This window comes from Rhodnius prolixus, unplaced genomic scaffold, assembly GCF_049639745.1.
Source record: "Rhodnius prolixus isolate KJV_2025 unplaced genomic scaffold, Rpr scaffold_36, whole genome shotgun sequence".
Lineage (NCBI taxonomy): Eukaryota > Metazoa > Arthropoda > Insecta > Hemiptera > Reduviidae > Rhodnius > Rhodnius prolixus.
In genome coordinates, this window is record NW_027411639.1 from 708438 (window position 1) to 714437 (window position 6000).

General features: G+C 32.2%; 1 protein-coding gene across 11 annotated transcripts in view; it reads left to right on the forward strand.

Moving 5' to 3' along the window:
* The window catches only part of LOC141462335 (suppressor of lurcher protein 1-like), a 418108-nt gene extending 413255 nt beyond the window's left edge, over window positions 1–4853 (forward strand). For 4 of the 11 annotated variants that reach the window (XM_074144106.1, XM_074144105.1, XM_074144115.1 and 1 more), the window contains one exon: window positions 4659–4851. The gene's annotated coding sequence lies outside the window, so the exon portion shown is untranslated. Of the gene's footprint in view, window positions 1–4658 lie in introns of all 11 variants that reach the window. The other 7 variants (XM_074144109.1, XM_074144111.1, XM_074144116.1 and 4 more) reach the window with 4 other exon arrangements.
* The last annotated feature ends 1147 nt before the right edge of the window (window positions 4854–6000 follow it).

Consider the following 6000-nt stretch of genomic DNA (forward strand, 5'->3'; position numbering starts at 1 on the left):
TATTGAATGGAACCCTAGAGCAAATGAAATTCGTTTGTTGAACATTCTGATTGTAGTATTCATGAGTTTCTTTGGTACGATAAGCATGCAATCATAGCGGTTAGCTGCAAGTGAGGTGCTAATAAAAATAGCAGACTTTTAGACTTCTGTAAACCATTATTGATGTTTAGGTTAGCAAATATTGATAATAAATTTTTAGTCTTTTAAAGGACAGCCAAACATTTAATTTAAATAACTTCGTGAATTCGTAGCGTCATTTATTAAACCCCAAAAACTGATTACTTTTTGCTTTTTATTTAAAGTTTATTGTTGTAAAGATTACTATCGAAATATTCATTATTTTTACCGCTTCATTGCATTCTATTCGCTATATTGTTCTGGCGTACAAGCGGGTATCCTAGTCTAACAATACTCCATTATTGGCTCCCCTAACACTCACACTATAAAACCTAAATGTTACAAGAATAATTGATGTTGCAACTGCATGGGCTTTTAGAGAACTCACTAACAAACTCCTGCACATTGTTACCCACACTATAGAGAATATAAACATAGACACAATAGATTTTTTTTTTTTTTTTTAGTTTGCAATACATACAGTTTGGGACGGGTGTTGGTCTGGAGTCTGGAGGTCATGAGCGTGGCTTTGTAAGTGAGAGGTCCCCAGTTCGAATCCCACGTATTACTTTTTATTTGTTAGAAAAAAATTGTTTATAGTAATTTTTTATATGAGTTTACGCTCCGTGCACGACACCTAATTGGTTACTGGACGTTAAGCCTCGCCTGAAGAAATAGGCGATTATTTTATTTACATTTTTTATATATATATAGGGTGTCCCAAGCTATATGGATAACGACTTTTTCTCGGAAACTAAGGTAGCTAGAAAAAAACTAAAAAATACGTGTTCCCTTAGATTTTTGTTAGAAATCCAAATTTAATTTGTAAATTTTTTTCGGTGCTTCCAGAAGCGAGATACAGGCACCAACTTCATTTTTTCAAATGAGAAGGTGCGGTTTTTATTTCAGAAATAGATTCCTCTATTTTTTTTAAAGAAAAATTTACATGAACGGTTTTTTTTCTGTGAGCGATATTTTACAAGTTATGAATGAAAACATGATTCTTATAAGAAATGCCAAAAAGATAATATTATAACCGTTTTTTGATAGAATAAGAAGAAAAGTACTATTTTATTATAAATTTTACCCCTCATTAATATTACAGATCATGCTCGAAATGGCCTCCACCATTAGAGATGCATAGACATGCACTTTCCTGCCCCTTACTGCCAAAGAAATAGATTCAGCTTTAACCGACTTACAGGCATCTATTATTCTCTGCTTTAGTTCATCTACAGATGCAATCCCGGCTTGATTCTGATACACCTAGATTTAGAAATGCTTTTAGGTAAGCAGAAATAAGAAAAGAAAGAAAAAAGTTATGAATAATCACCTTGTTTTTCAGGTATCCCCAAAGGAAATAGTCCATAGGTGTCAAATTCAGAACGAGGTGTCACTGAATTCCCCCCGTGTCGATATAACACGCCAATCAAATAGCCTGTCGAGATATCTCTTTACATGCCTGATGGTGTTATATCAACTCGGGGGGCGATTCAGTGGCCACCTCGTTCACCGGATTTGACACCTATGGACTATTTCCTTTGAGGATACCTGAAAAACAAGGTGATTATTCATAACTTTTTTCTTTCTTTCCTTATTTCTGCTTACCTAGAAGCATTTCTAAATCTAGGTGCATCAGAATCAAGCCGGGTTGGCATCTGTAGATGAACTAAAGCAGAGAATAATAGATGCCCGTAACTCGGTTAAAGCCGAATCTATTTCTTTGGCAGTAAGGGAAAATTGGCAGGAAAGAGCATGTCTATGCATCTCTAATGGTGGAGGCCAGTTCGAGCATGATCTATAATATTAATGAGGAGTAAAATTTATAATAAAATAGTACTTTTCTTCTTATTCTATCAAAAAACCGTTATAATATTATCATTTTGACATTTCTTATAAGAATCATGTTTTCATTCATAACTTCTGAAATATCGCTCACAGAAAAAAACCGTCCAAGTAAATTTTTCTTTAAAAAAATAGAGGAATCTATTTCTGAAATAAAAACCGCACCTTCCCATTTGAAAAAATGAAGTTGGTGCCTGTATCTCGCTTCTGGAAGCACCGAAAAAAATTTACTAATTAAATTTGGATTCCTAACAAAAAACTAAGGGATCACGTATTTTTTAGTTTTTTTTTTAGCTATCTTAGTTTCCGAGAAAAAGTCGTTATCCATATAGCTTGGGACACCCTGTATATACAGGGTGTTCATTTTAAGACGGCTCAAATGCATTTCATGCTTAAACGGTTAATCTGAGCTAAAAATGGTAGAGGAAAAATTTGTTGCCCGTCAACTCTAGTTTCAAGAATATGTGACTTGATTTTAGATTCCTAGCCGCATAACGCGTGACCAAAAGTGAGGGTTCGCAGTTGACCCCCATTTTCATATATACAGTTTTAAAGAGTATAAAAAGTTATGAAAGAATCCGGAAACCGCAATTCGATATCTTTAAAATTAAAGGTACAAGGCCATTTCAAAATCTGGTATTTATTAATCATATTTCAATTTTTTAACTTGTTATCGAAGATAAAGAAGAGCACACGATAGATCATTTTTATGCATTTTTTCATCCCCTTTCTGCTAAAAATATTGCGAAGGCTAATATTTTTCTTAATATCGGGAAATTAGTCGTTATTGCTACTTTATTTTTTACTTCCGTTTTATTAAATAATAATTGTTAGAAACTAAAATGGTTACTTTTCTTTTTGTTCTTTCTCCAAAAATTGACATTTGAGTAAATTAGCAGTGAAAAGTCAGTTAAGCAAAATCCCAGTTTTCTGCATTTACACCCCCCTCTGTTCGGGGTAGGGTTTTATTAAAAACCAACAAAAATCCATATGGTCTTGAAGCTCAATAAATGCGCAACTTTTTCTGAAATTATGTGACTCCTTGATTCATTAATCACTGAATAAATGCAGTTGAAAATTTTAACAAAAATCATCGAGAACTAATTTTTTTAGACATTCAAGAAACTTTTTGAGGCTTTGGGTTAAGCAGATTTATAGGAAATTTAATGCTCTTTCGTTTGGAATAAGCAGATTTGTTGGAGGATAAAGGGTAGAAAAGTTACGGACGTTTTTAGGGTGAAAAACGCGAATATCGACGGAAAAGTTAAAAATGCAAATATCTTGGACTCTGTTGAGAATCGAGCAAAAGTGAAGAGAATATTTTTTTTCTGCAACCATGTAGGGAAGTTCTCATTACTCAATTAAAATCAGCTGTGTAATGCCCAACTTCCCACACTAGTGGGGGGAAATTCCCATTAGTGTCACTTTCCGCACAAGTGAGTGGAAAAACTTTGTTGTGCTTCCTTGATATAAGAAGTTTTGTTATTAACATAAATATTTTCTGTAAAACTCTAATAAGCTTATTTAAATTTATTTTATTTAAATAATTAAAAACGAATATTAAAAAATAAAATAAAAATTGAAAGGAATATAGAAATAAAAATAATACTTTAATAAATAATTAGATATTTTTAATTATAACAGTTAAAAAGGTTATAGTGATTCCTGTTTAGAAAACACTCCTCCATCAATAAAAGAAACAGCAGAAAATGTAATAAGTAATGTAAATAATTGTAATATAACAATAAATGTTTATAATAAATAAATTACTTTTTGTAGACTGTAAAAATGAAATTTTTAATTTTATTAGTTAATAAATGGTTGCAGAAAAAATATAATATTTAACTGTAGTGTAAAGTATTTTCCTCACACTCGGCAATTTGCACTTGCACTCGCATCGCTTCGCTCGCTCGTGCGTGCAAACCCTGCCTCGCGTGAGGAAAAGTACTACTTTCCACACTTGTTAAATAAATAACTTGTTGCATTTGAGCTGCTGAATCACCTCCCGAAGTTTCGACCACTCCTCTGTATACACCCTGTATAGTAGTTCTCGAAAATAAACTAAAAGTTGTACCTTAAGTAAATCTTCGAGATCTCTAGAGTTGCTCTCATTTCCTTAGACGTCAGTTACGTCGCCAATGTTTTCTTGAAGATTTCCTATTCCAGGCCTTCAGATTCCCAGCATCTTTTTATCTCCTCCAACTCCTCAGAATTAAAAATCTACTGTACATTTCCAATTCAGCCGCACTCGACCTTCTCTTCACACCTTAATATCCCTTTCCATTACAGCAGCATATCCTTCCTCATTCGAGTCACTTCCATTTGAAATATTTTAACGCTTTTTCGCTTTCTATTTTTAAAAACCGATTCTTCCTCTTCCTTTTCACTTTCTAATCATTTTGGTGTTCAAGTTTTTCCCATTCTTAATTTGTATTTAATATACTGCGATATGTAATATGATATTACGAATTCAAATTTAAATTTTGACATTTAAATTCTTATTTATTTATTTATTTTTGACAAGTAATCCAATATTTTTTTATTTAAAATTAGAAATCTGTTTTTTTAGTTTTCGTAAGGATTTTATTTTCCTTAATCTTAGTGAAACTGCGATCCTTGAAAAATTATTCTCTTAATGCCATTCTGCATCCTTGAATCCGGTAGTGTATAAAATGTGCCTTTTGTTTATGTTACAGTTGATATGGTTACTCTAAAGAAGTCATTGGTGTATTTCCTGTAAATATCTCCTTGCCAGGCTGTTGAATGTAAATACTACTTCAAGTTCTAAATTTCTTCCTTCCCTCAAAAAATGCAGAAATAATGGAAAACTATAATTGTAAATAATTATGTATAAATGTAAGCTCCTAATTTTGTAAATAAATATTTAATGTAATAAATTATTTATAGACATTTATTGATTTTTTTTGCCCAGCTAGTATTTTATTTCTAGTATTTTTTTTTTTTTTTTTTGTTAGTGTTCATTAGGAAGGCAGTGAACGAGAGTGGCTACAATATGGAATGAGCTATTTTGAGCATCAGCTACCATAAAAAAAGAAACATATATTGTAATATAAGATAAAAAAAGAAGGTTTATGATAGCAGTACCATGATGGATCGATGGTATATTAACATGGTCCTTCCAGTAATGACATCCTGGGGACTTGTTCACTTTCCTTCTGTAATACTGCCAGCGACCTTCCTAATCACGTAACGAGATACACTTCTTCTATTGATGGCCATGTGAATAACAAACAGTGTTTTCTCTTCAGCAAAAACTAATTAACATGGTCACAGCCTTCTGTTTATTTCGTAATAAAATAATTTGAATTTTAATACATTTAATTTGAATAGAAATTTAATTTAAACCAAACTTGTCTTAATTTAAAATTTAAATCATTTATGTACAATACCCTAAACTTTGACCTTGGCGTTTTTTATTGAGAACTGGTACTGCAAAATGAACACTAATTGCGAATATTTATTTACTGCAAAAATGGAATGATTTTTTTTTTGGCAGTTTTGCATTGTTTATCAACAATCAAAGTTTATCGCCATTTCTAAAATGTTTCTTTCTTTTGTGGGAAGGCCATGTTCCGCTCAGATCATTAAAGCAAATAAGGCTTAAGTGATCATACATTTGATCGGTGAAAATTCGAGGCCATTAATCTGCAATAAATAAATAAAATCAAGTCTGCTCGTAGTTTCCTTGGTAACGACAACACAGTTCATTGTATCGAAATGTGGCTGAAAAATAAATAATAAAACACATTCCAGGAAGTCTCATGTTTTAGGGCCCGCAATGCTAAGATATCTTTGATTTTATCTGTGATAGCACGCATGTTTACTATACTCGTGACAGGTTTCGGACTTTGGTAGTCAGCAAATGCAATACAAGCAGGCAACATAAATGAATTCAAAATCTCTACAACAAACTCAATAATCTTATGATGGTTAAAACTTCGAAACCGTTGAGATATACAATAAACATGCGCGCTACAACTGATAAAAATCGAAGCTATTTGTGGTAGGAATTGTTCC